General features: G+C 42.8%; 1 protein-coding gene across 6 annotated transcripts in view; it reads left to right on the top strand.

The window, feature by feature from the left end:
• The first annotated feature begins 1,981 nt into the window (after positions 1 to 1,981).
• Positions 1,982 to 11,790, top strand: part of TAFA2 (TAFA chemokine like family member 2) — a 193,361-nt gene continuing 183,552 nt past the window's right edge. For all 6 annotated transcript variants that reach the window (XM_080557493.1, XM_080557501.1, XM_080557500.1 and 3 more), the window contains exon 1: positions 1,982 to 2,569. The gene's annotated coding sequence lies outside the window, so the exon portion shown is untranslated. The remainder of the gene's footprint in view (positions 2,570 to 11,790) is intronic.

Raw genomic sequence — 11,790 nt, 5'->3', positions numbered from 1 at the left:
AACTACGGAGTATTCTCTGGTCTCACCATACACAGTCAGGGTAATGATACATGCAGCTGATATAGGTCTATGTGCTCCTATAATTACAAGGTGCTAGCTATGTCTGAAGTGCAGTAGCTGCTGTAGCTGCATTTTAGCTGCTGTAGTTGCATTTTTGGTGTACTTGGGCTACTTTTAATTTAGTAACAGTTTGTGGTCCTACACTGACCCATGCAACAGTAAAAGCTACCCTATTCTATTACATATTCAGGGTCCTCAGTTATTTCGCACTTCTGGGGCAGGAACATCTGGCCCCAGTGGATTCACATTACTTCTGGTCTATCTCAACATACTGAAATTATGCTGCTGATTGCAGATCTGGTTGTTTCAATTCCTTCTGCATTGTTTTAGCTGCTTGTGAATGCAGAAACACAGTTACCAGCTAGGGAAAGTGTGCTGTTATTGTATCAGCTTCCAGTGAATGAGGTAAGACCACATTTGTCTTTATAACCAAACAGGCTTTTAATTTGGCTCCAGTTCTCACCCAGGCATGTGTACTGCAGTGCCTGCTGCAACAGTGTGACAACCACACACCGGGCTACTTCCAGCTTGCTCTTTCCCTTACCAGCCTCTTTGCTACCTCTTTGACTACCTCTAGGTAGTCAACACCCTTACTCTTTCTTTATTTTTGCCTTTTCTTTCTGATTGCATGGATCTTTAGGTCTGTATTTGCTTTGAAAAGAAAAATAATCAAACGTGCTGCAGATCTTTACTCACACAGAAAAACTCTAGCATGAAGAATAACAATGAGGAGAGTGTTTCATTCCCCTCTTCCATTTCTCAGAGTTGACCATCAGCATCATACAAGATGGGATGACAGCTAAAGGCTCAACAAAGGCTTCTTTTCTGAAAATATGCTGTTATACAAGCTTATACAAATTATAATATATATCTATGAGGCAATGGATGATTATCAGTACTTGGTAATCCAAAGTGCACTCCCATTTTAACCTAGGAACGGACAAGCATTCTGGGAGAAAACCGAGACTTTGGCCCTCTGTTTGATACCACTGGAATGACTGAGGGCCCTTTCTGCCCACCTCTGGCCCCCTCCCCTCCACATCTCTGCATCCCCCTCCGGATGGCACAAACCACACTGCAATAAAGGAGCAAGCTGCGCTTTTCCTTATCCTCACCCGCCACCGTTTCCCCCCTATCCATCAGCAGCCGTGGCGAGCCACCGCCGGCCCCTCCCGGCTTTGGACAGGAGGAGAAGAGCCCTTCAGGCTCTGACCCCTAACAAATTCCCCTACAGTCCCCCAAGCCCGGCAGCACGGAGCCAGCCCGGGAGCCCACGGGCAGGCACCACCGGGGGAAAGCGGGCTTCCCCGCTGCCGGGAGTGCCTCCCTTCTCCCCTTCTCCCTCTGGAGGGAGACACAGTCCAGCTTTTGGCTGCCGGCGCCGCCGCGTCCCTCCTGCCCCTACCCTGCCCCTGCCCCTGCTCCAGCCGCCGCGACCCCTGCCCCGCGCCCCGGGGGAGCCGCCGGGGCCCCCCTGCCCGTCCCGTCCCCGTGTCCCCGTCGCGGGGGTCCCGGGGGAGGCGCGGAGGTGCCCGTCTTCTCCCCGCCGCCTCCCACGTGTGCGTGTGCAGAAACTTGGGAGCCCCCCGCCCGCTGCCCGGCAAGGGAAGGGTGGGCACGGGAGGGGAGGGAGAGCCGAGCCGTGCCGAGCCGAGCCGTGGGGGCGGGCGGGAGGCGGCCGGAGCCCCGCTCCCCCGCCAGACCCTCGCCAAGCGGGCTCGACAGGGGGGGTGACGAGCGGAGAAAGGAGAAGGGGAAGGAGCAGGAGCAGGAGCAGGAACAGGAGCAGGAGCAGGAGCAGGAGCAGGAGCAGGAGCAGGAGCAGGAGCAGGGCGGGCTCCCCCCTCCGCCCCCCGGCTGGGCGGCCCCTGCGCGGTGCTGCTGCTGCTGCTGCTGAAGGTGAAGCTCCGGCTCTCCAATTACTTTTCCCAAGAGGGAGAAGGAGGCAGCAGGAGGGGAAGGCGAGCCGTGTGGGGAAGGCAGGCCAATCAGAGCCGCGGTAACGGAGGGATTGCTGCAGGACGCCGCGGGTTTTCCTCCCGTCCTCCGCCGCCGGGGCTGAATCGGGACCGCACGCAGCTGGCGGAGGGGCCGGAGCCGCACCGGGCTGCAGGACTTCCTCGCCCCACAGCCAGCCCCTACTTCTCCTCCTCCTCTCTGTGTTTTTTTTTATTATTTTATTATTATTATTTTTTAAATACTCCGAGCCACTTCGAGTCTCCCCTCCCTCCCCACGCACTTCGCCCTCCCTCCCGCATCCCCCCAGCCGGATTTCCCGCTCCGTTCCCCGACAGCCGGGGGACAGCCGGGCACCGACGGCCGCCTGCCTGCCCGCCTGCCTTTCCCCTCCGTGCCGAGCCGTGCCGAGCCGAGCCAAGGGGAGCCGAGGCGGGCGCGGCGCCGCTCCATGCCCCCGGGCGCCGGCGATGCCGGGGCGGTGAGGCCGGGGCTCCCCCTCGCCGGGAGGCGGCCGCTCGCGGGGTGCTGCCAGCTCGGAGCGGGGCTGCAGGTAGGTGAGCCGACAGCCGCGGGGCCGAAAAGTTGCGGGAGGCCGGCTGAGGGGGGCAGCTGCCGCCCTTCTGCCGCGTTTTATTTCTTTTTTTTTTTTTTATGTATTTTTTTTTTCCCTCATCGCTTGAGGTCCTCTTATTCGGGCGAAGTACCTCAGCCGCGGGGGCTGGGGGAGCCCAGGGGTCTGTCAGCCCGGCTGCTCGTGTGGGGAGGGTGGGCGCTTACTCGCTGCACCCCCGGGGACTTGGGGGTTTGGAGACCGGACGCTTTGTCGGACGGCTCCAGACAGGGGTTAAAAGAGCGTGGAGTCGCTTTGTGAATCCTTTAGAAAAGGAGCGATAAAGAGATGGCTCTTGACTCCCTTTCTGTGTGTAGAGCTCCCCAACTTGTGGTGTGTAGGGCGTGCAGCCCCTCTGCGTGGCTTTCTTTCCATTTTAGGGAACTCATTTACCTACTAAATACACCACAGGTTCGGTCTTCTGCAGTGAAAAGGCTCTTCCCTTGCTCCATGCCATTTATAGCTTTGCAAGAGTGAGTTTTAAAATAACCCGCTTTGTTCCCTTGAACTGTAGGATCGGACACCCCGTTACCTGGGCGAAGGATAAAGAGCAGTAGCTTGCGCTGCCTTGTTAGGAGTTGCCTTTCATGTCTCTTCTGTGTGGTTCATTCTTACCAGGAGTTAAAATCATTGCTTGAAGCACTTGAAATTATATGTGTACTTACAGTTGTCTCTTTCCAGCTTTTGCTCGGATATTGTCAGTATTGTTTTAAGGCACGAAGCACTTCACTGCCACCACTCTCCCCCCAGTAGGCTCCAGCTCTGTATTTAAGGAACCGGGCTTTGACTCCTGAAGAACAGCCAATTTGAATAATAAACATACTCAGCCCCTATCCCTGGAAGCCCCATAAAACATTCGGGGTCTTAGGGTCTTCTCACAGCACTGGATACATTTAAATGACTATTGACTAAATGATAATTGTTATCTGGTTTCTCTGTCTTACCAAGTGGTTTCAGACATTAACATTCAGCCTGCTATATGTTTAACACTTCAAAGCTGCTTTATGGGCTGACCTAAATGATGTCAAATTGATAAATTAAGATTATTTTCTGTAGCATAAGGTACACACTAAAAACGAGCAGTTCAATGGTACTGTGAATACAGCTGAGCTGAAGTTGGGAAAGAGCATACTAAGGCATTTTTTTCAGGGGTTGCAAGGGTTACATCTGTTACACTTTTTCACAGTAATTGCACAGTCATTTCATATTGATGTCTCTAATTTATTTTGTGCGTAATTAAAAGTAGTAAAGTAATTCATATAAACTTCATTATGAAAAAATTATTTTGGGGAGCTGATACTGCTGAGGCAATATTGAAAGCTATGTGTTTTTTGGTTTCATAAAGTCCCGATTCCCCAAACTACAGTACTGCTACTGTTATAAATGTAAACTATCCAAGTGCCATAATTTTAGTGGAAGGCTTGGCTCGATTAGTTAATTGCAGATCAGGATTACTATTCAGTGTTTCCACATGTTGTCTGAACAGAAGGGGGTTTTCAAAAAATGTGGTGTTAATTTTAGATATGCTGCTGGTAGTGGGTGACTTTGAGGTAAAATCTTGACTCCTGTCAGACAGTTTTAATCAGAGAATGACGTCTAATATGGCAGTGTCTTTTATCATACCAGATATGAGACCAAGTAACCTTTTTCTCCGTCTCTTCCTATGAGCAGAGAGATCTCATGTAGGTGCTTGTGATGCACTTGTGAATTCTGGTGGGGAATACATGAATAACTAGTTCTGTGCGGAAGTAAGTGGATGTGTCTACAGATGGGTATTGGAGATTGCTTTACTGGCAACTTGCAAAGTGATGATTCATTGAACCCCGTCTAGATTTACATAAAGCAAATAATACTTTACACTGAATTGTGACAGCAGAAAAACATGTAGCAGTCAAGAAGTTCCGTAATTTCATCACAGGTGATGACAGGCTTGATAAAGGACCTCTTTATGAATGCAGGCTATATGTTTCTGATGAGCAAAACATACCATGGAATTTTTTAGATCTGAGCATCTTTGCACTTAAATTTATTGCTGGCTGTATTGCTACTTGCCAACCTGTGTGAGGCATAAATAGTGTATTAGCAATATATTGCATTAATTATATCGTACGTTTTACCAACTATAAAAAAGTAATAGAAAAATGCTAACTAGTTATTGTGTTAAAGGAAATCACTGACTTTGGAAGGCAGAAAAATCACATTACCTAATACTGTACATCTACACAAAAATGAGATCACCATCTTGAAAAACTGTTCTGAATAGTACAACTATCAGTGAGCAGGCAGTTCTATGTCCCCGTTTTAACTTCTGCAGTATTTTATTAGAAATGCTTCATTAAGTCACATTATTCTGCAGCTGTTTGTTCACTGAAAATTAAAACAAAAATCAGGAAGTTTATCCAGCACAGCAGTAGTATTCCCTTTGTTATGTACTGAAAGTTCAAACAACAACAGCAACAAATCCTTTAGCCTCACTGTGCCAGAAACACTGAGTACATTCTATTTTTGTGATATATGGATGGCATTTACTGATGCAATTCATCAATGTATTTATTAGTCAAACGTCATCTAACAAAGAAAATAAATGAAAGTAAACAAAGACTGCATGATGATACAAAGGCTACAGCAAGTGAAGACTCCACAAATCTAATTAATTAATGTTCAGTCTCATATTTACAGTCTGTATTTAAATATCTCATTCAAATGACATGTTTGTTGTCTTTCTCCCATTCATTTTCTAGTACAGCTCCAAATAATTCAGGTAGCAAGTGCTTTTCATTTGAAAATGCATTTTCCATTTTTCTTTTGAAATGCTGAATTTTAAAGGGATTGAGACAAAAGTTGGGTTTGGATGAATATAAAAGAAGGGTCCTCCTGTGTCAGCAGAGCTCAACACTGACCTGTCCCCATTCATGACAATTTTTATGTGTTAAGAGGGGCATCCTCAACTGATGTGGATTTCCCTTGCTCCATTGAAGTAGTTGAAGCTCTGACATTTTAAAGCAGCTGGAGATTTGCTCCATTATCTTTAGATCACTGAATTTAAGTGTGCCCTTAAAAAAGGATTTCACTTACTTTTTTTAGGGTGAGAAAACATTTACATACTGTATTGAGCTTCACAGAATCCATTGTAAGTGGATTTGAAATAGTTTTTAAATACAGAAGCACAGCGCTGGAGCCGTTTCAGCAGGGAATTTGGCCCAGTTATTCAGTTTTGTGAGCCACCAATATATACTTCAAAACATTCCTCATAACTAAGTCAGATTTATAAAACTCATCAGGCATAGGAATGAATGTGGCAACATCAACAATAATGTCATTCATTTTCCTGGTGACAGCTACAGAGCTGTTGCCTTTTGCTCTGCGTACAACTTGGAAAGGTAGTGATTTCTGTGCTTTGATTCTTTATACACCCTTGCCAGCCATTCTTATTTACCATACAGAGTCAGTTATTTATCAAAAGAGAAGACAAAATAATAATGGCCACCTAATGTACTTTTTCCTACTGCTACTGGAAAAAGAGTCACATTTTTAAGATAAACAGTTCAAGGCACTTTATAGAGCTTCTTTCATGCAGTGTATTTTGAAAAACACTTTCAAAGAAGAGAGAAAAAATAAAGACAATGCTTTACAGTACTAGTTGTGGCAGGACAGTACATACTCAAATAAAATGGGAAAGAGTCACTAAAAAAGGCTTTTTTAGCTTTTTCTTGTGTTCTGCTAGGTTGGAATACTGATTTGTAGAAAGCATTGTAGCAGTAGCTATTGCTTGATGTAGCACTAGAAAATGCTTTGTATGGATTTAGAATCAATCGTGTATATAATTGCATGTGTAAAAATTGGGAAGTTGGGTTTGTCCCTTGTTTAAAGCCCATCAAACCTCATAATCTGAATTATGTTACGTTTTTGAGTAACCCCACTTCACATCTTGCTGATCTTGTAATAGGAAACCTGCACACCGGTCTCACGACACCAGGACAGGCTTGCATACAGCCTCCTCTACTGCAAGCATCCCTCTAACAATGCCGGGGGGAGAGCCATAGTACAGGGAAGCACACAGATGAAAGCACATACAGTTTTTTTTTTTAGACTGTTAGTTGTTTGGTAGCCTATGCTTAAATCATGAATGTGAACGAAGGCTGCAAAAGGTGCTGTAGATTGCCAAATGTTGCAGGCTAATAAATGCATGAGCACGGCTCAACAAACCTATTCGGTTGTATAAATAACAAAATGATTAAGAAACGGGTTGCTTAGTATGAGACATTTTTGAAATAAATAACCAAACTTTTACTTTTGGTAGTATGCTGGCCTCTTGCTGTGTGGAAAATATACTGCCTCTGTTGTAATATTAACAGCCACTATTGAAGATGAGGGACGGGACTAGATGGACCATTGGCTTGATCCGATAAAGCAATTTCCTTTTCGAAATGCAAGGAGGTATAATTGCAATAGTCTATATTTTGACTGGCTTATTAGAACAAGACTGTAATTGTCTAGCATTCTGTTTTTGCTTTTTTTTTTTTTTTTAAGAATGATATAATGCATTTTAAAATAAATCTCTCAGTAACATGCAGTCTCACACTAGCTCCTTTGGAGACAGGAGCACAGACCTGAAAAGTCTCTCACATTTACAGTGATGCTCCCGTGTTGGATTTTTCCTCATGCTCCCCCACTGCAGTTTCTGCATCCCATATTGATAAGAGAGCAGTGGCCTCCAGCCCACCTCAGCAAAAACTGGTTAGCTGTGTGGTGTATGGCCCTTTGCTTGTCTCTGACTTGTCGTGTCAAGGGATGGGGCAGAGGACAGAGTGCTGCCCCTGGATCACCAAGTGACTTTTCATGCTCCTCTGAGCACCTTTTTATGGGGCACTCTTCCTGGTTACAGTCTCTCCCCGTGACTTCTCCCTCACCAAGTGACACCATGTGTGAGAGAACCTGTCCCAAAGCCTCTGATGTGCAGGCTGGGTGCCTCCTGATGCATGGCCACACAAATGGGGGATATGTGAGCACTGGCTTAAAACCCCACTCTAGATCCCCTTTCATTTGAGACTTCTCTTGTGTTTGTTCCTGTGTAAGATATCCATTTGGCCTTTTGAGTTCTAGGCTCAACCTTAAGTCATCGTTAGCTGGTGTATCATTGAACTTCATGACATGCAACGTACATCACAATGGCTTGGTAGCTCTCAGTAAAGATAATGGTTTTCCGTGCCGTTTGTATGTACCAGTCTTTGAAATTTGGATCTTTTCCAGCAACGGATGAGAGCTGGTACCATCTGAAGCTTGTTTCATGGCTTATCTGAAATGAGTCAGTAGTCTTCGTTTGGATTTTACTGTACAACTGTCCAAGCCACAAAAGTCACCACTGGCAAAAATGATGATGTGCACCTGCTGTGTGCACAGCAAGGCAAAAACCGAGCTCTGATCAAGCAAGGCATTTCAGCTGCAAGCATGTAGCTTCAATGGGACTAGTCAAATTAATTATGTGCTTGCAGACTTTTCTGAAGCGAGCCTGAATAAATGTTGCTAACTGCTCAGAGTGATCGGTGTTGAAGGCATGTGGGTGGGGTGCTGCTGAAACGGCTATGTTTGTGTCTGTATTCTGGGTATAAATTTAAGACTTGAGCTTTGTTTCGATGGATTGTCAGCCCTACACCTTCTATAAACATCCAATCCCGTTATATTCAGAACAGAGACCGTATAACAGCAGGTCATTTTCAGAAAGGTGCAGCAAGTACCTACCCTGTATTATAGCGTTAGAAACTACAATTACAATCATGTAATTCTTCAAATGTGATGTTACTGGCATGACGCTGAAGTAAAATATCACTTTCTGACGAAGTATATCAGGCTATGGTATTCCTGCAAGAAATGAGGTCATGTTTAAAGCTTAACTACAGAAGAAGGATCTCTTTCTGAGCCATAGCAGGAGAAGAATAGTCTCTCAGGACTGTGTTACCTGTGTTTATTTAGCTTTGATTTTTTTTAATCTATATATTATAACAAATAAGCTATATTTAAATAAGATGGTAAATTTTATCTTGAGGTCTGGTAACTGTAGTAAATAAAGTGAGATAAGTTCTGGTATATAAGTTTACTGGAATCCAGACAAGAAAAATCGTATTTGTATGCTAACATAACATGCTATAAATTCAGATACGATGTTATCAGCCAATATGGTTAATGTTGCCTGACATTTCTCATTACATGATCCTGCTTTTTTTTCTGTTCAATCTAAAATCACGAGGGATATCACTTACATTGGAATTAAGATAATACTTCAAACACACAGCCAAAGTGTCCAGACCTTCATAACCAAGGCACTACACTGGTATTTGTGTAATGTTCAAAGAAATAAGTAGCCATGAATCCAGGCGCTGGCTGAACTCCAGCCATAGGAAATGTTTTTTCCCCTCCCATGTGGATTCATTCTCCTTTATGGCAACATGATTTTATTATTTTCTGATTATAAACATTATGATTTGATAGAAGTATTCTTGGTGATTGTACCCCAGTTTTTCCTTTACCACAGGGATAATCTTGCGGTCAAAAGCTAACAAAACAAATAAAAGTAACTCTGGGTAACCCTTTTCCTCTTTTCAGATGCATGTGCTTCATCTGGGAATCTGAACCCGCATACTGCTGTGCTCAATACATCACTTCATGCTTTTAGATGACTGTATGAGGATGTATGGGGCTTTAGCCCTCACGTTGTGGAGGTCAGCGTGGCCTGCATGGCCTGATCTGGCTGTGACCAAGCTGGTCATGTGCAATTGCACAGCTGCCTTGTTCCATTCTGATCATGCTTGCATCCTTTCATGTAATTGTTGGGGTCACTGCTTGTGTGGAAATGTATTAGGAGAAAATTTGAGCTTAGCTCAGCCTTTCTGAGCTTTCACTTTGAGGCAGTGATGTAATTTTTTTATTTTTGTTTTTAGCAGTGCAATTATTCCTACATGTTTCAGAATTTCTTTGGCATTGCTTTGATTTGTTGCATCTGTTATAAATACATATTTGATGTCTGGCAAATACACACTTCACACTCATAAAATGAAGTATGCTTTTTAAAGCAACTTTTTTAAAGCAACTGCTTTTTCAGAGCAACTGGTACATAACAGTTACTATGTTTTCTTATCAGAAGACAAATTATAGAATTGCTAATTATTCACCTATATGAATCTTAAATAAAACCCTGTGTGGCAAAAGTGCTGACACAGCTATCACAATAGCTGCATGAATGCACTCTCTTCAATAATCTTGTTCTCATTCCCACTTTAAAAACTGAACCCACAGCAATGACACTTGTATTCCCCTCTTCCTCTTCATCCACCCAGACACTCATCACTTAACTTTTTCTCCTCTAGGTCTCCTTGCCTGTCCTTTTCTCCTCATTGTTCATCTCATCTGCATTGGTGTCATATAATCTTTCCGAATGTCAAGTAAATGTAGTCTGCAGTCAGTATTACCAAATTGCTTTCCTGCCAAAAAAGTCTCTTTTCATATGCCATGACCCATCATCTCACAGTTACCTGCGAGTCATTCTGATTCCCAAATTTACAATATATTTTCTATTTAATGAGCTATTAAACATTATGCACTTTTAAACTTCATCTTTTCTGACTAACTGCATTCCTCCTGATAATTAGAGCTTTAGAGAGAAACAATTAATTTGGAACCAATTCTGCAATAGAAGTGACATTATTTATATAGCATTCCTCCATATCTGTGCTCTAGGGATTATCTCATTAGCATATATTTATATTTGGAAACTCCTTAAGACCATTATGTCAGTCCAATAGCCACCACGTTGTCATCGATAATATAGACAAGACTACTGCATATGCTATTTTAACGTGACACACAAAATGAAAATAGATACATGGAAGGGTGAGTAGTTTGGTTTTGTTTTGACTAAATTAAAAAAAAAATCAGTTTATGTCCTTCCTCCAGCTTAGGAGAACATTTTGAGAAAAACTTAAGTTAAACACAAGCACATATAATATTACATACATATTGCACGGAAGTGGTCATTTTGGAATTGGTATGTTATTCCCATGTCTTTTTTTATTAATGGTAATATTCAATTTGTTAGAATAACTTTTCAAATTAAGTAGATATCTAATAAGAATTTTGTAAAAATTGCAGATTACTCAGTGATGATGAGTGAGTTCAATCTTTGTAGCTCATAGCTTACATTACATTAATGTATTTATTAAATCCAATAATGTCTACTAGTTTGGGCTATATAATCCTGTTTCTGTCACTGTGGTTAATTATATCTAGTTAATGGATACGAACTAAATGCTGTAAATGCATATGCATTCTGCTAATAGCTTAGCTTGTGACAATCCCAATAACTTTTCCATGAATTCTAATCTTTTTTTTTTTCCTCTGCTACTTAGAGTTACACTTTAGCAAAATATGAAAATGATTGACAGAAGGAAACTTTGTCCATGATTTTGCCATGGCAGCAGGTAGAAATGTACATTTTAAAGTCTTCATCTTTCAGCTTTCAACCCTGTGTTCAAGTAGCAGTAACTGTAAGTCTCTAACAGCCTTCCTTTGTTGCCTGCCAGAGCTTGTGCCTGGTTCTCACAGTTACTTTGTGGGAACAATACCAAAAATATTACTGGGGGAAATTTCTTTTCTCTGAATCAGTAAATACTATCAGTAAATACTACCATATTAAATACTGGGTTAAAATGAGTGCAATATACATATGGTACATGATACACATAAGGACACTCTAAGTTCACTGCTTATCTGTTGTGTATTTTAGATGCCTTTCCACTCTCTTTTGAGTGAATAGTTATGTGCACAGTTAAGTGGTTCAGTAGACAGCTTCACTTCCCTCATTTCTCTTGAAGCTGGACTGTTTTGGTCCAGCACTGTTTCAGTTCAGTTGCAAACTTTTCTGGTTTCTTGGCAAAGTAACATGACAGGCCTGATTCTGTCACCTGAGGTATTTCTCACCAGTGAACAATTGAGGTGATTCAAAGCTGCATTTATATATATTGCATATATTTTAAGCAAAATATATTTTATACCCCAAAACTTCTCAGCAGTTAAACAAAAGGATAAAAATCTGAGTGTACCAAATCCTACCTAAACTTTACTATTTTCTTGGAAAAAAACAACAAATCATTGTTTAATCCTTATGTCCA

The sequence above is a fragment of the Anser brachyrhynchus genome (assembly GCF_964034855.1).
Source record: "Anser brachyrhynchus genome assembly, chromosome: 1".
Taxonomy (NCBI): domain Eukaryota; kingdom Metazoa; phylum Chordata; class Aves; order Anseriformes; family Anatidae; genus Anser; species Anser brachyrhynchus.
This window is presented reverse-complemented; position numbering and strand designations above follow the sequence as displayed.